At 43.1% G+C, this 27,584-nt stretch overlaps 1 long non-coding RNA gene across 1 annotated transcript in view; it reads right to left on the bottom strand.

Annotated features, from left to right (window-relative positions):
* LOC139747510 (uncharacterized) overlaps positions 1 to 27,584 on the bottom strand; it is a 128,053-nt gene that overhangs the window by 13,779 nt on the left and 86,690 nt on the right. Inside the window, exon 2 of the long non-coding RNA XR_011712404.1 lies at positions 2,160 to 2,306. This is a non-coding gene — a long non-coding RNA (uncharacterized lncRNA). The remainder of the gene's footprint in view (positions 1 to 2,159; positions 2,307 to 27,584) is intronic.

The raw sequence follows: 27,584 nt of genomic DNA, 5'->3' as shown, positions 1-27,584 counted from the left end.
TGTAAGAGCAAATAGATTAAGTATAAAAAGTAATTCAAACTTCATTACGTATTCCTGCAACCATGAACAAGGCACTATTTCATTAGTAGAGTTACTCATAAAATATTCCTTTAAGAGAAAACGAGAACGAGATCCAATCTTAGAAAATGACTTCAGGGGTCTCTTTTCTAAATGTAACATACCATGTTAGTTGGATGCAACCATGTAGACTAGAGGGGATTTGTTCACAAAATTAATATGATTATAGGTTATGGCACAGTAGATATCGTTAGTAATATATAAAACAGCATAATCCTTTCTTTTCTGTCTTTTGAGAAAAGTTACATTTCTCTGTATTCGACTGAGATCCCAATGACATCTTAGGCATTGATTCCACAGGTTTTCAGTGCTTGTAAAACTGTGTTTTAGACTCAAAACGACACATGCAATGAAAGCCTGAATGGTGTTAGAATTATCCTAAACATTTAAATGATACTGAAGATATATTTCATTGGTGGTTATAACTTGTAGGTAACGAATGGCCTTTATGACAGAATAACTTTGTAATAACATGTATAATCTTATTCATACTCTATACACAAGTCAAAACCTGAAGTAATCCTTCATTTCCCTGAGTTCAAACCCTACGTGTATGGTTCTTCCATGTAATCAAATACGAAAATAACACCTTTTTTTCTTTTTTTGCAATATCGTAAATGCCATTGTGATTTTACGTCCAGGAACTAGAGAAACACTAATGGGATCCCGTCGTATGTGAACGAAAACTATGATACGACACACGAGCTCAGCTTCCATCAATCTCCAGACGCAAAGTCGACCCCAGAGAGAGACAGACGAAGACCATAAACACTAACCTCAAGGAACACATCTTAGGTCAGAGGTCATTTACTGGGCTCATTACCATGCCTGTGGGCTTGAGATCGTAAGCACAAGAAGAGACGAACTGATGAGAGACCAGAGCAGGAAATGATCTCTATTTCTCAGAGAGACACCGGGAGAAAAAGCTCTCTCTCTCTCTCTCTCTCTCTCTCTCTCTCTCTCTCTCTCTCTCTCTCTCTCTCTCTCTCTCTCTCTCTCTCAGGAGGCGAGGGTGGTGGCGGTGGGCGCGAGCTAATTGTGAGCCAGGTGTTCTAAGATGACAGAGATCAGTTACAGAGCTGTGTCCCGGCGAGCAGTGAACTCTTCCTTACCCTGCTCCGTTACGAGGGGGTTGAGGGAGGGGAAACCAAAGCTACAGTCACGGATCTTAAAAAAGAAAAAAAAAAGAAAAAATTTATGAGAGAAAAATGGGAGTTGTGATGTCGAAAGCTGTTAACCTGGGATCTTTTGTTGCTCATTCGGTCTGATTTCACCTAATGGATCTTTGCATTCAATTCCCTCGTTATTTTTCCCCCCATACCATCTAGGTATGTATGAATTTATATATATATTCTTTTTTGTATGTTCGTATGTCTGGCAATTTGTCTGTCTGTCTGTCTGTCTGTCTGACCAGTTGGCAGGCAGACACACTCTCTCTCTCTCTCTCTCTCTCTCTCTCTCTCTCTCTCTCTCTCTCTCTCTCTCTCTCTCTCTCTCTCTCAGGAAATTGGGCGTTTCCCAAAGGAAATACATGACAACAAATACGTGAAAGAAAGTGCACAAAGACGTCAAACAAACACACACACACACACACACACACTACACATGATCCTCACAATACATCATTGAACGCAACGATTCGTTGACCACACATGATACAATATACATGATACATGATACAATATACATGATACAATATACACATGGGAAGAAATAATAATCAATATACTTGGGGGAAAAATAAATCAGTATAATACACAAGAGTGACAGAAGAAACGCGAGGCACAGCCATCTGCGTCTCACAGCCTCCGACAAACACATCCTGCCCACGACAACTAATTTGCATACGACGCTCGAATTCCCTCCGCCATCTTGCCTACCAGTGTCAATAGACATCGAAGGAAAACTTTCGATACACAAGACATTACCTGACATCCCCGAACGACACTAACTTCCCCGCATGATATACATAGACCTCTACATATGCACTCAGCCTTATACACATTCATAATCATATACAACATCTGATTGGACAGTTCCATGTATAAAAATAAACTTATCATCCACATATATCCACATACCTTTTAGAGATCTCATCCCCGACTTCGGAGTCTACACACGGCCTAGCCTTCAGCTTTGGATAATATCTTATACTGCATCATAATATGAGCTGCAGGTTCTCCTAAGCCAAGGGCAACTCGGAGGATCGGGACAGGTTGTTTATACACCTGTGGAAGTAGACGCAAAACATTTCCTGATCAAAACAGGTTTGCATATTAAGCAGAAATTTATATTCATTTATATCGCTATGACCCTATCGATGTTTTTGTTATATTAAACAGTACAAAGGTTATCTTGTCCCTCATTAGCAAGTCAACTTTGATATATTAATAAGCAGGATTGTCACAAGGACGAAGTTAGAAAAACCAGAGGTTCCAGCTGCCAGTGTGTTAGTGTGTGTGTGTGTTTGTATGTGTGTGTGTGTGTGTGTGTGTGTGTGTGTGTGTGTGTGTGTGTGTGTGTGTGTGTGTGTGGTGCTGGTCCGTCAGTAAAGGCAGGTTCTTTCTTGTTTTACTTTCCTCTGTTCTCTCTCTCTCTCTCTCTCTCTCTCTCTCTCTCTCTCTCTCTCTCTCTCTCTCTCTCTCTCTCTCTCTCTCTCCCCCTACACACACCGCTTCAGGACCTCACCCTCGACGATGGCACGTAACAAATGAAATGAGACTTCGAACTCCTCCCGAGGGGCGTGCCTGCCTGCCAGCCTGCTGGATCTGTCGCCACTCCTGTGCTTCCAGCCCGCCCGTCAGACACAACACTGAGACATTAGTCCCACAGGTGCACTGCGAAGGTGTAGCTCCTGTCGCTGGCGAGAGATCTTTCGTAAAGCATATATATATATATATATATATATATATATATATATATATATATATATATATATATATATATATATATATATATACATACATATATATATACACACGTGACTCAGGCCCAGGTCACCAGCTGGGTCATGTGTGAGGTCACGTGAGAGGTCAGAAGAGGTATTGTAGCACTTTCCCGCGGCGGCTGCGGGCAAAAAAAAAAAAGATAAAAAGCTAGCGAACAATCCCCATTTTCGACATAATGAGAGGAGCTGCCACTAACACATCAACCTGGCTACGTTCAACATACATTAGAGTCGACCATGGAGGGGGAAAAAAAAGAAGAACAAAACCGTTTTGTTGATGGTGATAACTTTCTAATATTCAGGATGTGACTTTCTTACAGAGAGAGAGAGAGAGAGAGAGAGAGAGAGAGAGAGAGAGAGAGAGAGAGAGAGAGAGAGAGAGAGAGAGAGAGAGAGAGAGAGAGAGAGAGAGAACTAAAAAAAACAGGTGCAGGCACACACATAAGGAACATGCGAGATCGAAGGCAAGACCTGCTGCATGGCACACCTGTCACCTGCTCAAGAATCTCGCCGTGATCCCACATAGTCTTCAAGGACCACTTTCCCTCCGCCACTACTGCTGCAGACGACGGCGGCGAACCAACAGACACACCGACTGCCGATTTCTCGTAGGAGGCAGTGCCAAAATGCGTCCGTGGTGTGACCTACGTACGTACGCCTTGTAGTGCGAAGCTGCCACGGACGAACACGGACCACCGACTGGTGCCACTGACGAAGGGGGACACACCGATATCAACAGACTGGGACCCAAGTTCTCACCCTGAAGGGATGAGGAGGATGAAGAAGACATTGAGGGGAGTAAACTCGACCATCTTAATCCAGGAGTCATTACCCTACAGGCCTGATATATAAGAACTTATAGAAAGCCTAGGACAGAAAGCCAGCTCCTTATACTGATAGAATGTGATACTTCTGCATCTGTGACTCTGAAGACAGAATATTCATGTTTTTAGAAAAGAAAGAACAGGTTTTTTTTTTTCTCAAACACAAAAGTTTGAACAGCAAACACTGACGTGATGACTGGCGTGCTGGATGTAAACCTAGAATCAAACACAGTTACTGTAACGTCGCGAACTTCGCCAGCGTACCTTACCGAGGTAACTTAACCCATGTGCCTCAGTCACTGAACTTCGAACTTCGCCAGCGTACCTTACCGAGGTAACTTAACCCATGTGCCTCAGTCACTGAGACAACCTCGTTCGTGTATCCTATTTACGTGAGATCAACATTTTCAGCTTTGCTGACTTCGTTCTTCATCTCAGCTTATGCAAGATAATCGCACTCTACGCGTCTTCAACGAGATGATGCATAATCCAAGGTATAATTGTTTATGATATACATTTTACATATATGTTTTCGGAGCCCATGAACAAGTGGTAACATCACGAATGGAGGAAAGTCACCTTCGGTGAAGCTGATTTATCCTCAGCGGATGAAGAAGTGTCATCGAGGATCTCCTCGCCCTAAAGAAGCACCACCTTACCCTGCAACCCAACGGAACGCAACCTAGAACGGATAGGAAACCCCCACCTAAAAAAAAAAGAAGTCGTGAGATTGCATAACAATCTATCAATCTTTCTATTCACACATGTGTGTGTGTGTGTGTGTGTGTGTGTGTGTGTGTGTGTGTGTATGCGTAGTGAACAGGAGTGATTTCAGCGAGAAATTAAATTAAAAACAAAAGTGGAGAGTCGACATGGGCGTCCCACCACCAGAGAACATCATTAACTTTCACTTCCTATGGTGATCAAGGATGGTCGTCATTGGCAACATTGCCGTTCACTGGGCCAATATGACTCGGCGCCAGAGATGAGCCACTTCGAAGAGAGGGGAGGACTTTCACCAACTTTACGAAGTACCAGTTTAAGGTACTTGGTTGTGTAACATGACTTTCCCCCTGTCGCAGTTTGGCATCAGAGGTGGAGTCAGGCAGTGAGTCGATGAGATATATCACTGAGTGTTCTGGCTCCAGGAGAGGAGTGAGGCTTAATTAGTGCGTAAGTTAACAGGGCATACGTTGGGGGGTTATCTGGTTGTTCCTTCCTCACACTAAACTGCTGCGGGTGGTAAATGAAAAGACTGGAAGCCGAGGTGTCAAACTGGCCAAATCTTTTGCTTAGTAGTACCAGAACAGTTCTCACTTCACTTGGCCTCCAAGAAAATGTTACGTTAAGGGTAAGGGAACTGTCTCTTCCAAGTAAATATGTTCATTTCCTAATCTACATAGTTTCATCGCATGATGGTCACTTCCACGACACGCTTGAGGTGAAAATTTGCACAAAAACATCACAAGTTTTGTTCAACATTGTACTTCTTCAGCCGTTCGCGGGTAAATGTGAGATAGACAATCTTGAAACAAATCAGCATCTACACTTCTAAATGTATTGTATAGGTGAAGCTGTAGGAAGCTGGGAATCTATAAAATGAATTATACTTTAAGCAGGAAAATATTTGTTGTGGGTGATCTCCACATATGTTGAGTGCCCCGGGACAAAACACATCGGATTCCCTCCACTCTTCTCTCACGATGCTAAGAGATGTTATCCTAATAGATGCTATCCCACGAAATGCTATTCCAAGAGACACTCGACCCAAGAGATGCTATTCCCATGAAATGGTATTTCATCCACCGTTGGCCTGACCTGTCGTGACCTGTGGTGACCTGCCTCACCACACAGTAAGAAGGAAGAGGAGGAACAAATTCATTATTGTGAACTACGGGAACGTAGCACCACTTCGTTAGCCTCCACAGAAGCATCCTCCAACCACTCCAAATGAGCCAGACATATCTGGTTCCCTCTTACCTTCAACCAACCTCAACAAATTGTGGTTTTGTGACTCAGAATGGCGAGGTAAATTCACATATCTTCCTCATTAAGAAAAGGAATGGAGTCATTAAGCGAGTATTTAGTTTTGAACTGGGGTTAATGGCAACAATGAGCGTAGTGTAAGTGCACAATGAAGATGCTTTAATGTACATATAATAGGCACACCGTCTGTATATGTCACTGCCTGTGCGCGATGGGAGGGTATATGTGTGTGTGTTCGTGTATGTAATTCCGACAAAGTACAATGTAAGAGCGTATGTGACTATGTTCTTGCATAAACCCTTAATCTTTTATTCAATTTGCGCCCTCGACAAGAACCCAAATAAGAATTATGATTATCATTATTATTACTATCATCATTATCATTATTATTACTACTACTACTTCTATAGTTATCATTATCATTACCATTTTCATTACCATCATCATCATCATCAATATTACTACTTCTACAGTTATCATTATCATTATCATTATCATCATTATTGTTATTATTATCATTATCATCATTGTCATTAGTATTATCATTAAACCCTAACACCCCTTTTATGGGGCTCCTGCAGCTTCAACACTGCCTGCAGGGGCTGAGAAATGCTGAACTCCTCTCAAAAGAAACGTTCCTCGACCAGAAATAAATAAGTAAATCAATTAACCAACAACACACACACACGCACCACCTTCTGGCCCCTCATGCTTCTTCTCCTCCTCTTCCTCCTCTCCCTCGACCCCTCGGGGCGCTAAGCACACATCCTCAACTCCTGACACGATAATTAACAGGAAAAAAACAATAAAAAAAAAACCCATCGCCTGGCGTTCATTCCGTCACGCCGGGTTCGTCCGTCTCACTCGCTTGGACCTCCTGATCTCAGAACGCCGCCCAATCAGACACGTTCGTTCACTTACGTTCAGGGCAGAACTCGGTGACATGAGCGACGAATGGAGTTTGAATCGAGTGGACAAACTAGGGGTTTGACGAGAGAGAGAGAGAGAGAGAGAGAGAGAGAGAGAGAGAGAGAGAGAGAGAGAGAGAGAGAGAGAGAGAGAGAGAGAGAATCTGTGGCAACTTGGACAGCTCCTCCTCCCTTCTCCCTCACCTCACCCGCCGCTGCCGAAGCGCCGATCGAAGCTGCACACCACCACCGACTCCGACACCTGATAATTGCGTTGAGAACATCTCAACCACAAGCCGGCGAACGTGTTCCATGCAGTGTTTTCCACGGTGTTTTATATCGTCTATCATTACCGACTCTTTTCTGGCGGTTAGAAAGCATCGTGGAGACCTCATGTGCCGGCAGGGTAGGCCAAGGGGGACGTGACAGGAGGCTCCTTGTGGGCGTGTGTCAAGGAGGAATCCACACACCTTGATAAGTTTAGGCGGAGGAGCCCCTGCCCCCTGACGCCTCACACACCCACGAACTTGAAACTCGCAACGACTTTTAGACGAAGATGTCCATTCCTTGTAATCACCAAAACAAAATCAAAACAAAAAAAAAAACGAAAAAAAAACGCAGCATTTGAAGAAGTTTCTCTCTCTCCAGTCTCTCTCTCTCTCTCTCTCTCTCTCTCTCTCTCTCTCTCTCTCTCTCTCTCTCTCTCTCTCTCTCTCTCTCTCAAGCAAAGAAAGTTAATGATGAAACCAACACAAGACGCAAAGGCATTACAGGCGAAGAGCAAATAAAGTCTCAAACTTGGTCATCGTGTGAGAGGGTTGGGATCAGCCGTGCCTCAACATGAGAAATCCTACAATTCACCAAGACAAGGAGGGTGACGAGTGTTTGTATGGCAGAATAAGGACACCAATGCCTCTATTTATGTCTCTGATTCACTGGGAATCAGACTGAAATGGAACGTTCTTCTTCCACTCATCGAGGAAGACTAGATGTCCTTGAGGAAAGAGACCCTCAAAGGAATATGGTTCAGACAGAACAATTTGTTCTGTCAAAAGGTCTCGTCTTTCAATGTAAACTATAACGTTTTCTGACACCATGTTTCAATCAAAGTTACAAACTTCTTTTACTGTTTGATTGAATCGCTTTTTGAATTACAGCTTCGGTACCTGTTTAATGGTTATCTGGTGATCCTAACTTGTTATGACAACTTCGGTACCTGTTTAATGGGTTTTTTGGTGATCCTAACTTGTTATGACACATATATTCTGCGATACGACACATCTGGACAAGATAATCGCTACGAGCGCGGCAGGAAACAACAATATCTTGTAGGACAAGAGCTGCTCTGAACTCTGATATACACGCATGAACACAACCTCCAAGAGGAGCCTCACCAACAGTCCTTTGAAAGCTAGAGCAACAAGACCCCACCCAGTGGCCTGAGTTCTACTGACCGACTCACATCCCCTTCATTTTCTCTCCTTGGCTGGTGATTATATCGGTAGGCCAACTCCCGGGTGTGTCTCCCCCACCCACCCACACACACACACACACACCCACCCACACACACATACAGACACACCCACACACACACACACACTGTGTCAGACCTGATTGGTACCTGGTGTGTTATCATATCCGGGGAGAATAGTTTGTTTCTCGTACAAATAATGATAAATAGCTTTTTACTAGTCGTATCCTAGTTCTAACAGTCACTAGTTATTACTAGTTGCATCCTGGTGCTATCGTAACTAGCTGTTGCTGGTCATATCCTAGTTCAGACGTCACAGGCTATCACTAGTCTTGCCTTAGTGCTAATAACGTCATCAGATTTAACTAATGACAATGAGATTCTTTACAAGGCGACATTATCATCAATTCCGAGATATCTAAATGGATTTGACGGCAGAGAAAATCAATTATTACGTACGCTTATTACACTTTCTAACCGTAAAACTAAAATTACATATTTATCCCGTTATTCGAAAACATATCTGCATTATTAATTGATGGGGGAAAAAGTTTAAAAGAATTACTATTTACTGTTAAGTTGAAATCTTCAACAAATTATAAAGTAAGATTATTTTCAACAGAACATTGAAGTCTCCATCATAAAACTCGCTTGTCTTTAATAATCTTTTGTCACATATTCTTCCAGTTAAGCCAATATGTGGTGCTAATTTTCCCCTTAGAATTTTACTCGCCTTTATAAGGTAGTTTGTAGATGAATTGGATGATCAATATCTACTTTACGAGTGCGTAATGGTGGTAATTACATACTAATGTGAAGCACATCACCTCAGGAGAGGGAAAATACCACAGTAAGACGACAGAATTTACCACAAGAGTCTCTCTATCCATATATGTGTTTACTGTCTATCTTTTAAGGTGAACTTTCACACTCGTGTATCTGCATGTTGTTTGCAATTACGTATACTTATGGGTTACGGGGAGAGATGTTGCCCTGTGTCTTAACTTTTCGTGTATATATGTACCATATTTCAACTTCTCATGTGTGTGTACATACACACACACACACACACACACACACACACACACACATACACATACACATCCCGGCCGAAGCCAGATTCTCATTCATCGGCCAGCCCCCAAGGGTAGGATGAACACGAGTGTGTGGGCAGACACCCACGCCCAGGATTCAAACCACAACTGAGACAAAGACCCTTCACTGTGTTCACTGACCTTTCCACTGGCTCTGCCCTGGAGCCTTCAAGGAAAAGGTGTCACCATCTTTATCTTCAGAAGCCACGTATAATAAGGCTTCCGGCTGGCGGGCAGCCGACTGCCAATTGAGCAACGGAGACGAGCAACGGATGTGGTATATTGCGGCAACGGAAGCCGTGCGGTTCTGTACATATAAAGTTAAACTAGTTTACGGTAATGCTCCAGTATTTCGAGCAAGTGTATGTGCTCGTGTACATGTGTGACTACGCTTGTTTTTCTCTCTCTCTCTCTACCTGCATATATAACTGCTGTGGTCGTTCGATTTATTAGTCTACTTATATTTCAATGTCTCAGAAACAATCGTAATTTATCTTGAATCATCTAAGAATACATAAGATCGCCTGAACTAAATAGGCATCGGCACGAGACAATTACCCAAATCTGAGTCTGTGATCACGAACGCCATGTTTTATTGACTTCAATCCTTTTCTAACCTTCCATCCATATGATCTGGCTGACCTAACAAGGATTCAGAATATGGAACTATACACAGAGGATCAAACTTACATACCTGTTAAGATATTTCTCACTGTCAGGTCCTCTGTCATTTGGTGTATGTCTCCTCCCAATTGAGAACTTAAAAGTACAGACTGACATCTGTCATCGCTGACCCAGGTTCTAGATGACCTGAGCTCACACCAGATATGCCATTTCAATACCACATGACCTGAAATGTCACCAGATGAGCTTAATTACCATAACATAGCCTAATTCAACATCAGGTTAATTATCACCAGATGACCTTAATTATCATCTCATGGGCCGAATTATCATCATATAGCCTGAGCTAACACCACTTAGATAATAACACCACATGACTTATACTACAACCGTAAACTTTTATAACTTTAATACGAAGAGAGAAACATTTTCTATATCATCATCTCTCATTGTTTAGAAGCTGACATTTACGAAACCCTTCCTCTCACCTGAACTTTCCCATCAAAGTGCACGTGTGGGGGGACCTGCAGCTTTCTGTGCCTCTGTTGAGGTTACGAAGGTAATCCACCTTAAGTTGGATGGTTCGAAATGAGGTGCTGTCGTTGAATGAACAATGAAACGGACAAGAAAGTCGTTATCTTTTAGGCCGGTTAGCAAAAGGTGAAATGGTGCTTAAGGCGACTAAGTATCCCGCGTAAGGAAATGTGAGCCATTGTTCGAATTATTGTGGTGCTTCGCAATTTGTAGGTCCCTCTTGACACACAAGGGATATGAATCTGTTCGGACACGTCGGATGCACAACGAACGATGTTGAGGTCGCTACAAATCGCGTGACTAAGACGACCGTGGAAACTCTCGACGACGGACGGGGGACACCACGACGAAGCACAACCCAACACAAGACGACGGGGAATTCGAACGACACAAACGCCGTACCGAACGACGTACCGACACAGTATCAATATTCATCGTGAAAAGTGAACTGGTATAGCCGTCTCAGCTCACACACACACAAAAAAAAAACCTCGACTTCCACGTCTACAGAGTTCTAACTCATCGCTACGATTACGTGATCAATTAACCAATTTGTCACTGGGCGACTCCACCACACAGCGTCATGTATCCGGTGAGAGAAACGGTGAAGGAGACTTGTCACATTCCCTCCTATTTATCATCCCAGGGATGTTTACCGAATAAGCAAGTCTAGCCCCTGTTTAGACCAATACTTAAGAAGCAGACACTTGGTACATCACACCAGCAAAGGTACATAGTAGTGAATTTACCTTATTAAACTTAGAAAGTGAGTCTCACCCATTCCTCCCACCGTAACTGACCCTCACAAACTGGTGGTGGGTTTTGTGATGAACGAAGCAGCTCCGAAACACTGAACCAAGTCAATGAGCCATCTCGGTAATGAACTATTGTCAACAAATGAAGATCACTGGCAACTTGGTTATCGCACAAGACGTTACCTGACAGTTTTTAAAAGAGGGCTATTTGACGTATGAAGTAAAAGAACATTTTCGCTAACAGACAACTGTTAATGGTGACCTTACAGAAGACAGATGACAGCCGACTATCATATCACTAACCCGAAGCAGGTGTCGAAGTCTCAGAAGTTCGTCTCGACCTAGCAGATGACAGAGGAGTGAAACAAGGTCTTAACGTTACATTTCGTTCATCCAACGACCAACTCAAACAACACAAAGCAATGATTCGCTAACCAGAAGCGACTTTTGCTATCCTTAGATCGCTCAACAGCTGAAGCAGTTAGCGAATACTTGATATCCTTGTGTTGTGTGTTCTCGTGTGATGACGATGGAGTAAAACGAATCGTTATTCTTTCCAAACAAACAATTGATTGGGAGTTTGAACAATTATGGCAAAATCTACGCATCTAAATCCTCAGCTTTGCCTATACTCCAGGGTTGCTGTCAATATACGTATGGATATATAGATAACTATATCAAAAAGATATACGTACAATTCCTGTCTCGAGTAAGGGGTTATATAAGTATAAAGTTATAGATATATATATATATATAATCTTCCCACGGGGTGTATGATCAATCAATCACACTGAATTATTTTTTTTTTTCCACGGGGTTTTCAGTCACCCGAACGTGTTTCACGGCTCCGTGAAACGCCAGCATTTCCAGACTACTCTCTCTCTCTCTCTCTCTCTCTCTCTCTCTCTCTCTCTCTCTCTCTCTCTCTCTCTCTCTCTCTTAACAAGACATGTTGAATTCCCTGAATCATAACTTTTACTCGTTCGTACGTGCCCATAATGCAACAGACGGTCCTTGCTGTGCTGTCGGCCACGTACACCTCACGTTCGAGCTTTCTCACACACGGAGCCATGAGAGAGAGAGAGAGAGAGAGAGAGAGAGAGAGAGAGAGAGAGAGAGAGAGAGAGAGAGAGAGATGAGCATCTGTTCTCTCGTCGTGGGCGACAGACTCCCTGGTATGTGAAGCTCAGGTGAAGTTTGACTACCCCCGTCCTCTCTGTTGATGCTCGTGTTATCTACTGCGGAATATCTCGTCTTGTAATGAGTACTTCAGGGGGAGGGTTACCACCAGTGATACAGCGGCTGACACAGTTGGGGATACAGCTGATGATACAGCTGATGATACAGTTGGTGATACAGCAGCTGATACAGTTGCCGATACAGTTGGTGATACAGCTGATGATACAGCGGTTGATACAGTTGGTGATACTGCTGATGATACAGCTGCTGATATAGTTGGTGATACGGCTGATGATACAGCTGCTGATACAGTTGGTGATACAGTTGGTGATACAGTTACCGATACAGTTGGTGATACGACAGAACCCATAGAAGAACGTGTTGGGAGAAACATCACAATGACATATGCCCGACAGAACCCATAGAAGGAGGGATTGGGAGAGACATTACACATATATGCCCGACAGAACCCATAGAAGGAGGGACTGGGAGAGACATTACACATATATGCCTGACAAAAACCTTGACAGGAAAGCACTGAAAGAGATAGTCAACCATATACGAAGAGCAGTTGTAGATACATGAACCGATGCTCCAGGAATTCAGTTACTACGTGAAACAGAGTTCAGAAAACCTGGGCATTGTTATATCTGGATCCACAGATATACTCACGCAACTTAGAAAGATAGAAAACGGTTGAGCACGAAGGTATGACCCTTGAGCACGACGGCGTGACCTTTGAGCACGACGATATGACCTTTTAACGTCATGGCCCTTATCCCCGACGGTGTGACCTTTTTGATGGCACGGCGTTTTGACCTGAGTCGTAGAATCAAAAGTCGTACCGTCGTGTTTGAATGTCGCTGCGTCGTAGTTAGAGGTCGTACCGTCGTGTTCAAGGGTCGTACCGTCGTGCTCCAGGTCGAAACGTCCTCCCCCAAGGGAGTAAAAGTGGCCAACAATTTCAGGAAACAGCTTTTATGTGGCTAGATAGAAAAAAAAAGGGTCAAACAAATTACGTTGATTATATTACCTTGAAAACAATGTAATTTGCCACGAGAAACAGAGAATACACACACAAGAAAAGCACATTAAAACGAAAGTGACATTTTTCACTGATAGTAAATTACCCATAATGCTGTAATGGGGCCGAATTCTAAGACCTTCCCTAATGGCATAAATTACAAGTCCAAGAAGGTCTTACGTTCGAGTCTGACGTAGCGGGAGGGGTCATGACCTCTCGCCCCTCGGTCAACGCACCCTCACACAAGGAAACACACACCACCCCCAACACACCCACTAGTCAATCACAGAAACGCCTGGATCAACAGTAAACATTGCGCTCAAACACACCTCCAGCCTTGAAGTGCAAGTTGGACCGTCATATTACACACACACACACACACACACACACACACACAACTCGTAGCCTCCATCAAACCCAGAGTTAAAGTGGACCTGCTTACATCAACATACCCCAGACATCAACTAATGATAGATGACACACAAATAAACACGACTTCATTAACAGTTACAAGCTAGGGGTCAAAGCATCCAAGAATGTATACACTGGGGAACCCTTACTAGTAAATCAATCCCTTCAGGAATAAGAATTTTCTTCAGAGTCTCAAATTAGAGTTCATTTAGCCAGATGTGTTTACCCGCCCCAAGAACTAACATCCTCCCCGACCTTGACCTCAGGTTCACGACCGTCTGAGGTCATATCACAGGTCCCTCACTGTGCAGATGTTCACCCCGTTCGCGTCATCCACTGCTCTGATACAAATGTACTGACACACAGACAACCAGACAGGTACATAGACAGACAGAAAGACACACACACACACACACACACACACACACACACACACAAGGAGGCAAGCAGACACACGAGTTCTACCCAGGGTTCGCTGTGGATAATGACGAACGAACGGTTGAAAAGAATCATTAGACAGAAATTACCTTCTGCAGGAGTGACTACCTCCGGGGCCTCCTCCTGCCACACCATATGAGGACCTGCCGTTGGTGTGTGCTAGTCGCACCTACCTCTCTCTCTCTCTCTCTCTCTCTCTCTCTCTCTCTCTCTCTCTCTCTCTCTCTCTCTCTCTCTCTCAGATGTCGCCTAAATAGGCAGCAATTTACGAATGCAGATAACTGCACATGGCTGACTTACGAGGCGGTGGGTTTAGCATTTCTTTTTATTTTGAAGCGTTATTATGAGAATGATGTTTCAATCTGGAGATCTTCGCTTGCTAAGGGTCGTAGATCATCCTGGACATTCCACTGCCTAACCTATAGTGAAACTTAACGTAAGGTTAATTTCACTGTAAATCACAATCATTTTTAATCATCAACTATTCACCATATCTCCAAAAAACGAGAATTTGATTTACAACACAGTAAACATCGTAATGTTATGATGATGATAATGCTTTTCCACAGTAGTGCTTGAAGGTCGTCAGTCTTCATCACCTTCTACATATTTTCAGACTTGTGTTAAATTATCTGGCGTCTTAGAGACGTGGAAGTTAAGTGCACTGCATTTTCTTCTCGGTACTGAAAGCCAGGCGTCATCATGTCCCCACTGGACGCTTGACGTGGGACTTTCCATCCAAATATGTTTCCGAGTCTCAGAAATTCTCTCTCTCTCTCTCTCTCTCTCTCTCTCTCTCTCTCTCTCTCTCTCTCTCTCTCTCTCTCTCCATGGAAAAAGGTCTCTGGGGCCTGGTTGTCGACAGGGAGCTTTGATATCGGTGCAGTTCACGTAACAGGTAGAGAATGGATGCGAGCGGACGTGGCCTTTCCTCTTCGTCTGTGGTTTGCTTGCGCTATCTCCCTAACGCGGGAAGCGGCGTTAAAGTAAGAAAAGGAATTGATATACACATCCCGTTAAAACTTGATGGTAAACAACGAAGTTGGCCGTTACCCCAAATGACGTCCCCAAACCAGATGTGAAACTAGTTATAAACCTGTTTCGAACAGGAACATCACCATTGCCATTCCTTTCATGTAGCGACGAGGCAATGGGTCTACATCACTACGTGACTATCTATCGTAAATCTATCTATCGTCACCCAATATATGTCAACCTGTAACAGGACACCATGGCTCTGTGTGTGTTAAAGTCCAAAATGATGAAGGTATATCATTTATAGTTATCATACGAAATAACTCAGTCTAAAACCTCTTTTATAACTGGGTCAGGGGTATTACAGGCCTTGATTTCCTGTGAGTTTATCCTTCAATATTCACCTTAGGGTAACTAATGATTATGACATCAACGCAGCGATGAATAGGTTCTGAAACCCCGTAGTCATCATTCAATCGATCCGGAAGGGTTTTGAGCTTCACCTTTCGAACTCTCGACTTCCACTGATGCTGCTGGTGTCCTACCTGCCAGTGATGAAAACTTAGTGTCGCTTGGAATTACCTATCGCAACCACAGGTGCACGATAGACTTTGGGTGGGTGTTGCAGTGTATGTGAGATACGTGTGGATGTGTGATTGTTCTCGACAGAGGTGTGTGTGTGTGTGTGTGTGTGTGTGTGTGTGTGTGTGTGTGTGTGTGTGTGCTTGACCGCCAGGTTCGGGAGAGAACCAGCAGATGCGGGTAAAAACTTCGGGGCGGTGGTGAATTAATCTCCAGGAAGCCAAGTGAGAGAAGTTACTTTAGCCAGTCCCCAATATTTTCCCCCTCCCTCACCCCAGCATTCTCTCCGTTATTAGGCGATCCTCAACACAAAAGCGAAGACCAAAGTAGATAGGAAAAAATATACGTATGGGACACGTGTACTCGATAGACATACGTCGTACGCATGGGGCACGTGTACTCGATAGACATACGTCGTACGCATGGGGCACGTGTACTCGATAGACATACGTCGTACTACGTCTTACGCCAATTTGAAACCCTGTCTTCAGGATTTCCAATTTCTAATCTATGATACCAATTACCCTCGAGACCTTCTTGCGATCACAACAGGTTGAGGAGAAAATCAGCCAAACTTTCCGTATGGAATTTGTGCTATGTTTACGAGAGAAATCAAATCGATAATCTACCAAAAAAAACTGTAATGAAAGGTTCCTTAATTAGAGAAGAGTTAATGTCTCATTTACAGTCCAAAGGCAAAGTTGGTCAGGCGTAAACCAGGGAGTCATCACTGTGTACGACACCAGAAGTAGATGAATTATCATCTGGGAAAATTTCCAATGTCATCCACCTACAGTTGACAAAATTATCTGTGACCATATTTCTCAAGTAATTTTGGAAATTATGCAATTATTTCCATGGAATGGAACATCAGAACGAGAAATAGCTGTTAATTTCCAAGTTCGTTAGATGTTGAATGTTAGGAGACATGGTAGATGTTAGGAGACATGGTAGATGTTGAATGTTAGGAGACATGGTAGATGTTGAATGTTAGGAGACATGGTAGATGTTAGGAGACATGGTAGATGTTGAATGTTAGGAGATAGGATAGATGGTGAATGCTAGGAGAGACGGTAGATGCTGAGCATTCGGAACATAGTAGATGATGAATCCTAGGGTAGAAAACACACGATACTGAATGGTAGAGGACTAGGTAGATGTCGAGTGTTAGATGACACGGTAGATGGTCGATGTTACCTAAACCACAGTGTAAGAGGATGTGATGGCTCGGACCTGCGACATCTCTCAAGGGTCATTATCATATGCAAAAAGTGGTAACCTTCGAGTTATGCTAGGAGGACGGGTCAGTAATGTGTGTGTGTGTGTGTGTGTGTGTGTGTGTGTGTGTGTGTGTGTGTGAGAAGAGTCAATAATCTCGCGGGGTCTTCCTCACCGACGTTTCTGTACACAAATGATTAGTATTTCTCTCTCTCTCTCTCTCTCTCTCTCTCTCTCTCTCTCTCTCTCTCTCTCTCTCTCTCTCTCTCTCCCTCTCTCTTTGTTCTTTCTCAGCCTGTCTGCCTATCTACCTATCTATCTACACTTCTATCTATCTGATTATTATCTTATCTATTTGTCTATCTATCCACTGAACCTACCTATCTATCTACCTATCTATCTATCTATCTATCTATCCACCAGTTTATCAATTGCATGTGCCTTTTCACCGTTCGTACACACCTGCGCTTTTCAGGCTGACCCAGACCTACATACCTAGTGGTTCGCGCCCTCTGTATAGAAAAGATTGTTTTCCTCTCTTTTTTTTTTCTTTTCAAGTGTATTGGAATAAACAAACTGTTTACTCACTTTTTCTTCACGGGCGGTATGGCAGCTTCCCCTACACAGAGAGAGAGAGATCTGGGCTCAGTAGCAGGGCGCGAGCGAGCGCCCCTCCATGAAAGCCACAACACATCACGAGCAAAGGAAAAAAAAAAAACACTATTGGAAAGTTTGTTTACATGTTCAGATCTTCACTTGACTAACCGGTGACAATGGGAGTCAAACGAGCATCAAAATAACAGTGAAAAGTATTTGCACAGGCTTCTGTGATGGTGGCCTGGTTTTACATAGAGTTCAGGACTTGAGTAATATGAGGTTAAACATACGTATTAGAAAATGACATAAAAGCGGGATTCTAATCACGGAAACAGTAAAAGAAAAGCGAAGAGTAGTAATACGTATACCATAGCACAATTCTGGACGGTAAGAGAATAAGTTAAACTCAAAAACAAAACAAAAAAAATACTGATTAGTTAGCAGTGTATATCAGAGTTCAATAATGGAAAAAAAAAAATGAAAAGCCTCGTATGACGAGCATGAAGCTCGGAATCAAACGAGAAGTCAAATCAACGTCTGAAATCCTCTGAAGGCTCATAGAGCGAGTCTAATCGAGACATGTGTCTCAATCACAAACTAACGACCACCAGCTAGAAACTTGACCAACTGGATCAAGATGAAAACGAGGAGGAGGAGGAGGAGGAGGAGGAGGAGGAGGAGGAAGAAGAAGAAGAGGATGCAGGTGGGTACGACTCTCTAGTGGTCACCAGCAGCAGCAGCAAAGTCACCTCCTGCAAAGGGTCATGGTGTCGGACCCTGACACAGAGCTCCATTTCTCAGAATATAGGCGGCGCGTCCTTGACCAGTGGTTCTTCATGTCCTTTAATCACGTACCAATAATCTTTCTTTATCCCTCTGAGTCTTGCGTACTGCCTGATGTCTTACACCTCAGTTTAACATCGTAAAACACTCTCAGAACTGGGATAAATCGTACGTTCTCGACAATACTTGGTAGAAATTATGTGAAAAATCATATATACCTAAACCGTCTGCATGACTTTCTCGCTGAGAAGAAAAGAAAAAAAAAAAGGACTTTGCTGCACGATGGTAAAGAGGTTTCATATGCGCCGTGACACCAATTTACCAGAGATCAAATACCACTACGACGCTGATTATAGACCTTAAAGTATCTATCACATAAGATCACTTTACACTGCATGTTTCATTTGAAAGTGTTCTCCTCCACAGCCCTACCTCTGGCTGTGGACGATGGTAATTTACTGCCATTTGAATCCACTTAACAAGAAAACCAAACCATTCTTTCTTATCTAAGTAAAATAATCTTGCGAAAGTATGGATTAATCTTCAATCAAATCTTATCAAAATATTACACTGAATTATCGCCTCTGGAAGAGGATGTAAAGGGTCCAAGTTGGTATATACTATAAGCAAAATGTCTTATAGCTATAATGCAGCTACGTATCTAGGAAGATATATAAGAAGTATGATATAAAGTGATGCGTCTCCTCGTAAGGCCTCAATATATATATATATATATATATATATATATATATATATATATATATATATATATATATATATAAATATATATATATATATATATATATATATATATATATATATATATATATATATATATATGTGTGTGTGTGTGTGTGTGTGTGTGTGTGTATACTCACACTGATGACCAGAAACACAGGATTCGCTCCCACCTTCAGTGACTCGTCCCTCAGGAGCGGTTTGGTGTTCGACAGTCGTGAGATGACCCTAAGTCTCAGTGAGGCGCGCTCTTGAGTGCCAAAGAGAGCCACTGCTGGGCTGTTTACACTCACCCACGGACTCGCCAGCCGTGTTAGAGAAAGTGAGATGTTTGCTCACTGATTCGTCCGTGGTCTCAACACGCCAAGGATGCCTAACTTATCATGGAGTTAAGACTGTGGTGTGTATGTATATGTAAACCTGTAACATACGACCCTATGTCAAGTCGTCCAAACTTTGTAGAGAGAAAAAGTTTAAAGGTGAAATTTGGAACTTGTTTTTTTCATTCTTGGGGCCTAAGCATCATTCTTATCGTTAGATAAATGGCTAGGCGGGTATCCCTGACCAGACCCTACATAATGCTTCTTGTCGGAGACGTTAAAGATGGTAATTGTCTACATCGTGCATGAAATTTAAGTGATTTAACCTCGCGTTGATTACCTGCTCGTGGAGACCTGATGATAAGCCTGGTATCAAAAGGAAAAAATCAGAGAATTTATCAGCTATCTTCATTTTCAAGGCGAAAACCTAGACGATACGCATGTGCATTTTCAAGGCGAAAACCTAGACGATACGCATACGCAATTTTTACCAATCGTCTCCGTGATATTACGTGTAGCATTCCCTCCACACTCCGTGCCATAGAAAGTAGCTGGATGACAATGTACCCATAAACCTCACACATAACTCATCATACAGCAATTGTTCGTGGGACTTTCGGGATAGGGGAAGAAAAAAAAAATCTCTGAGCGCAGCAGTCCACTTTCTCCCGTCGTGTTTGCGTCACGGTCGGGAGGGTGTTGGTCCAGGAGCAACCACTGTGGACAACACCGGCAGGCGTGGACCTCCTCCTCCTCCTCCTCCTGTTACTACTGGAAGAGCCACAAGTCTCTCCGTCTCGCTGGTTAACCCTGGACGCCATAATTTCACCGCCTTATTTAGTCAATCGAGAAACTTACACGCATAAACCCATCGTTGGGAAGGAGAGCTCCCTCCTTCAGGAGGCTGGAAGCGATCGAAGTGAAATGATTGGGTTCAGGAGCTTGTCACCGCTCCTCTTCTACTGCGAGGGTATGGGGGTTGGACGGGCTATTGTTTGGGTGGGGATGCTCGCAGGTGCTGTTACTGCTGCTGCTCCTAATAACAGCTGCTGGTAAAAGCTGTAAGTGAAAACTTTATTTTGAGAAACTAAGACTCACGTCTAGTTAACGAGATTTACCCACATTCTCCAAGCTCGAATTTATGTTTGCCAAGAGTCATTTATTTAAGGGAATGTGAGTTAATGTTTAAGACAAATGATGAAGAATAGATTTTCGGTTATCAAGTTTATGTTTATCACGAATGTATGTGGAGGTTTGAGGCCAGAATGAGTAAGACAACGAAGTACGATCCAAATATAAGTTGACAGTGAATATCGAACATCCGGATATTAAATATGTTATTGGAGATGAGCCACACATTATTCTACGACGGTGCGAAGGTTCAATCTATGGCATCTGTCCCATAACATGGATTTATAGATATCTCTAATAATGGATATTCAGACATTTCTCAAAAGGCGAAACTTTATTATGATGGAACACGAGAGAGTGTGATTTGATGTGCACCGTTAGATTCTCCATTTCAGACAGTAGTAACTGAGAGAAAAGATGAAAACATAGATTCCGTGAAAAATCAATGAGATTGTTGAAATGATAAGCTTGTAGAAATGAAGATTCGTTAATTTAACCTGATTTGAAGTAGCGGTATTTGGGTCCCGAATACAACTGAAATCTTGATATTTTCAATGATAAATTAGCTATAAATGTCGGCAATATATGTTGCTTCTTCTCATATATTAATCTCAAGAACTGCAACACAACTGAATATCTTTTCCTTTTCTTTCAAAAACAAGTTTGTTTGATGCACAGGAAACTTTCTTTCGTCGTGATTCGGTTACTCAGATCTTTGAACACCGAATTTTGAACTCAGATGACAATTAAGTTTTCTTTCTTGATTACTATGGATAGATCAAGACCTAGAAAAGCCCAGACGGTTCTTTTAACTAATTAGTAAGGGCGAGGCAAGGGAATCCACCACTTAACGTCCCGCATTAAGCGACAAGAATAAGAAAAATTAGCCATTTAAGCAAGAGACACAAGACACCTTCCAGCAATCAGAAGAACCCGGAAAAATAGCCAACGTGGCCTTCGCCAAGGCTTAAGGTTTCGGTATCGGTGAGGCTGGACGCTGAGATGAAAGCCTTACTGTTTCCTCCCCCAGCAGGTAGTTCTTAAGCAGGTGTGTGTGTGTGTGTGTGTGTGTGTGTGTGTGTGTGTGTGTGTGTGTGTGTGTCTATCCAGCGAGCCAATAGATGTAAAACCCGCGTCCCACACAGGTACAACGTCAGCAGGTATTTCAGCTGGTGGGTCCCAGGGGGAGGTCCTGGGGCGAGCGAGCAAGCGGTTACACACACACACACACACACACACACACACACACACACACACACACACACACACACATTGCGGACCAGTTGCAATGATGTTGGAGGCTGAGATGAACCCTTGGGGAGGGAGAAACCGAGGCGGAGAGGGAGTATTCTTGATGATAATGAGTAACATATGTCATCTTCGTTATGCTGATTGGATGCAGGGAAGTCATGCACCTGCAGGTTAGAGGTGTGTGTACTTCATGCACTGGAGAGTGAGAATTGATGGGGGTTATTTCAAGCGGGATGTTCTTCAACGAAACTGTACTCCTTTCCGTCCACTAAGGATGGCAATGCTTCGCCAAAGGTGAGGTCGAAACCCTTTGGTTTATGATTCGAACACACGCAACCATAGACTTGCTTCTGAACATAGAGGATATACAGACTATCAGTTCTTGAAAACGAAAAGAAAAGATGATGAAGGTTCCATTCGTGAAGTTTAGTGATATTCTCGCATCATGAAATAGACTTTCAGTTCTATCAATATCACAGCTAGATCTCCCTTCTTGATAGAGTTTGAATACAAAATTGGATATGTACAGCCACTGCAGATTGCGTACACACGACAATATGTGGTCAACCATGCGCCTATTTATTCATCACTCTGTCTGTGGAAACTATTTTTTTCTCAGTTCGATAACTCAAGAACAACACACAACAGAACTACTGCCTACAACAAAGGCACTACCTGCATGGATTCTGGGCTACGTGGTTGCATAAATTTGCATATCAACTGAAAGAAACACATCTTTATTTGCAAGTTCCATAACTCACGCATGGTGGGTCGTGGGAAAGTTCAAATTTATAACAAGTGTGGATTAGACATAGGCAAATATCATGGCTTACGTGATTTTATAAGTGAATGGGATAATTTTCTTCTTGTTTTTTTCCTTAATATTTGACCCATGGCGTCACACTTGACAACGCAAGGACCTCTAATTTCCAAGCCATATTTCCGTCGGGGGAAGATGCGCGGCTACATTAGGAGGACGAGGGGGGGAGATAAGGTCGTTCACAAGAATGTCATTCTACGCTGATTAAGTAGTGAGATACGACCATATGAAGCGGAGAGTGGAGGCTGCAGAACATCTCAAGCCACACGACCACAGTGGGTGGCTGAGCCACCTTGCACCTCACATCCGCCAACTGCCTCCATTACCCTTGCAGTCTCTCGCCATCATCGCCTCTTAAGTGTAGTGAAATTACCTCTCGTGTTCATAAAGGTTATTAATGCCTGACAAGCGAGGGAGACGGTAATATGAGCAAGCATGACCTCAGGCAAAGTACGGGTCGTATATGCTAGTGTGTTGTGGTGTGGTGTGTGTGTGTGTGTGTGTGTGTGTGTGTGTGTGTAGGTAATACCACAAGGAAACGGAAGATAGGAGATGTCAAAGCGCTTTCGCACAATTACATCGTTATGACCAAGTACAGTAGAGAGAACCAGATTATAATATACCAGCAGTATACTCGTTACTTTTTGGCGAATATATATATATATATATATATATATATATATATATATATATATATATATATATATATATATATATATATATATTCGGAAAAATAGCAAATAATCGTATATCATCATCTTGTTTCCTCGTGCTTCATCATCTACCTCCTATGTGCTTGGTAACACTTGCTTGGAGGTGTTGCAAGCCCATGAAGCTGACCCTCGGTGAATGTGGTGTGATCCCGGCGTCCAAAGGGCATGCCTCTCCCGACGAAAAATGACAGGGGGTAATATTTTTCATGGCAAGTCGAGGATAAATGGATCCAGAATCGTCTGGGGGAGTGTAGCGTGACATATTATTATCTAGTAATGTATATATATATATATATATATATATATATATATATATATATATATATATATATATATATATATATATATAATCTAGAAACACAACGAAATTCGTTTCATATACGACGTCTCGGCTTGGGAGTGTAATAAGGTCTTTGTGTAATCAAAGATAAATGTATATGACTTTTATACCATTAGATCCAGATGTATTGAGTTTTAAATCACCTAGTGTGTACAGCTATCTTAATACTGACTCCCTTCTTTTCTTAATATAATGCTAATATCATTGGGAATATCTTGGTCTATCGTACGTCCCTGATTAGAATAATATATCTACTTGTGAGTGGATTGATATTCTCAGGGTTTGGTTAATGGTCACGTGAGTCTGTTACTGACATTTTCTTTGGATTGTAATTGGTTACTGTTAGTCTCATGATGTGATCCGACACTTTCCACGTTTTCTCTCTGGTGTCTGATTCACAAAATGGAATTTAGACCTCGGACCAAATCGCACAACGTATTTGCCTGTGATATCTCGTAGACCACAAGAAATAGATTAAAGTTTTATAAAGAGAAATTGTTAATACTCTCCGTGACACGGTGTAACTAACTTCTCCTCCGTCAGGAGGACGGTAGGTCTCCGTCAGGAAAAAAAGACGGTAGGTCTTCGTCAAGAGGCCGGTAGGTCTTCGCCATTAGGACAGTAGGTCTCCGTCAGGAGGAGGGTAGGTCTCCGTCGGTAGGCCGGTTGGTCTCCGTCAGTAGGCCGGCAGGTCTCCGCCAGGAAGACGGTAGGTCTCCGTCAGTTTGACTGAAGACCTCCGTCTGGAGGATGGCAGATCTTCGTCAATGGGGAAGGGTAGGTAGGTCTCCACCATCAGGAAGATGCCCTGTGTTCGTCAGCGGCGTGGCTGAGCCACCCCATCAGTGGTGATCTATGATGTTGATCTTAAACCCGTCCCACAACATCCTCCACATTACTCTTACACGAGATCCAGCACTCGGGAGGGGATGCTGGCCACCACACCGCCGTCCTGTTGAAAATCTCCTTCGCTGACTTGCATGCTGGGATGTTGACCCTGACGAAACTGTTTAGTCTCTCTTTTTTTTCTAACAGTATGTCTCAAGAGCCGTGAGAAATACAGCGACCGGGAAAACTCTGGGGTAATATTTTTCCTCTTAGAAACCTGGGGGGGAAGAAAAAAAAATTGGGGGAGTTCTATTTTCCTTTTCTCAGACAACGCAAAATATGCTTTCTCTTTTCGTAGACGCCAGCCTCAACGAGGGATAGGTTCGGTTTGCGCGATATACACCGTGGCGAATAGCCCAGCAGTCGAACACTCTCAACCTCTCGCGTCTTCAATCGTCCTTTCGTTGCGGTATAACCAGTTGGCTATAGGGGGAAAGGGAGGTGAGAGAAAGTGCAAGGGGAACCCAGGAGAATTCACTCGTGTGGTGGGGGGGTCGGGTCACTTGTGTAACGCACTCTTTGAGATTTTTTTTGCACTTCTGGTATGTTGGTAGAAGGGCTGCCCCGTCATGTTGTTTTCATAGAGGGTGCATTCGCTCCGGTGGACAGCGAGAGTGGGAGGCAAATAAAGGAGACTGACAGGGGAACCCGGGCCAAAGGTTGTCTCCTAACGGTGTGGACTCCGTCGGCGTTACGAACTCCTGTTGGCATCTCTGAGGCGTCTCGATTATTTTCCTTTTTTTTAATAATAAAGAGAAAAAGACTGATACATATATATATATATACATATATATATATATATATATATATATATAGAGAGAGAGAGAGAGAGAGAGAGAGAGAGAGAGAGAGATTCCAGGAGTGAGGGGGCCATATTACTCTCCCTGGATTCGTGCTCGTTACCATCAAACAACATCCATCACCGTCCCCCATCTGTGTACCCTGGCTGAACGACATAGACAATTCTTTTTCCCTTGTTAAGAAGAAAAAAAAATAAAGACGGGGAAAAAAGTAAAGAAAAAAAAACCACTCCCTAAGTATTTGGATCTTGGCCTCAATGGGATCGTTAAACCACACACCCACACACACACACACACACACACACACACACACACACACGTAACAGACACACACACACACGCACCCACACACAGACACACACCTACCCACACACATACACACACACACGCATACACACACGTAACAGACACACACCAACAGATCTTTCCCCTGTGCCCTTAACGGGGCTGTCGCAACCTCAACCCTCGTAAATCCAACTGCATATCCAAACAGCTCCATCGTACAAATTCCTCCCTTAGCACAACACAGCGAGACACGTAAGTTGTATTACAAACAACGTTTTCTTTTATCCAGTTAAAGCCAAGTAGCGGTATAGCTCAACCGAATGGCCAGGGGAAGCTAATTGTTCATTCCTCCCTTTTTCTGAGGAAATCTATTCACTGACCCAGTTATCTGGAGGCGCATACAATCATCCGGCACACAGACACGATTATGGGCGTCCGAGGGCATTATAAATGCTGGGCACGTCGTCCTTGAGAGCTCTGTGCGTGTGTGTGTGTGTGTGTGTGTGTGTGTGTGTGTGTGTGTGTGTGTGTGTGTGTGTGTGTGTGTGGCAGAGAAAGAAAGTTTCGCTGAGGGAAGATCATCATGGGGCCAGCATTCCCTCGAATATTCAAGACTTCGGTCGTGTTTTTCGCCCAAGCGGAGTACAATCTAGCGACCTTCAGGTTGACTACGTAAAGTTCCTTAGTGATGTAATGAAGAAATGAGGCCTCACGGTGCCAGGGAACGAAACACGTCTTTTAATTGTAGTTCAGGAAATATCACACCCTCCCCGGAATTCGATAGTGACCCGTAACAACAACGGATTAGAAAACGGAGTGCTGGATGAGTGATTGCACGGCTCAAGTTTAATCTATCACGTAGTGGAGACTTGTTGTCATTGATTACAGAACGAGCAACAAAAAAAAATATGAATAATAGTAATAATACATCAGCCCATAAGAGTTTGCCAGACTTGATCTTAAATCTGCCTTTTTCTGTTCGTTTGTAATAACATACGATGCTTGTAAACCGTAAAATCTATAAACAAAAAAAAATATTACGATTAAAATTGGGAAAACTACTTAAATGATGCATAGTGAAATATGCAACTCGTAATGTTATAAAGTTGATTGCAAAGGAACATCGACATGTATTCAGCTCGACCAATCAGAAAGTGAGATGCATTCGGTGTTCTTTATTTACTTACGTGGGTAGAGATGCGGTACGCATCCGTCACATGTGTCACATCCATCGTAGCGTAACACGGACGTCACGGGCGGGTGACGCTGACGTAATAACAGGATACACCTCGTCTGAATCAGCGTGTAATCACCTGTCTGTAATTACCAATTTGTATCGTGATGGACAGGGAGTTTTAACACTCACGTGGGGCCCCATTTAAACATGCTCTATGCTATTCACATACCCAATTCCATCACTCATTTTCTCCAATGCTCTTACACTAAGAGGCAACTTCCTTACATCTTCTCTCACACATTGCTTGCTCAATTTCACGCCATGGCCTCTGGTTGTCATGGGTTTTGCATCTCTCGAAGAACCGTCTCACTGTTTACGTAGTCAAGCTGCATCTAAAACCTTGAGCAGGGTTGAAGATTGAGATTGAGAGAGAGAGAGAGAGAGAGAGAGAGAGAGAGAGAGAGAGAGAGAGAGAGAGAGAGAGAGAGAGAGAGAGAATAGGAAATGAGAGGAGACAGAAGAGGGCAGTCTAATAGACAGGAGGAAGGGATATGGATGACAGAAGACAACACACTCTACGTAAAACTCAGCCGTCCAACAGAGAGCAGGTAAATATACCCTCCACACGAGACTGTAACGCAAACATTGCCTCCCCTGGCAGGAGCAGCGAGCCCTCCTCATTCACTGGGGGGA

This window comes from Panulirus ornatus, chromosome 69 (assembly GCF_036320965.1).
Source record: "Panulirus ornatus isolate Po-2019 chromosome 69, ASM3632096v1, whole genome shotgun sequence".
Classification (NCBI taxonomy): Eukaryota; Metazoa; Arthropoda; class Malacostraca; order Decapoda; family Palinuridae; genus Panulirus; species Panulirus ornatus.
The sequence above is the reverse complement of the archived record's forward strand: the minus strand, read 5'-3'. Positions and strand labels throughout refer to the sequence as shown.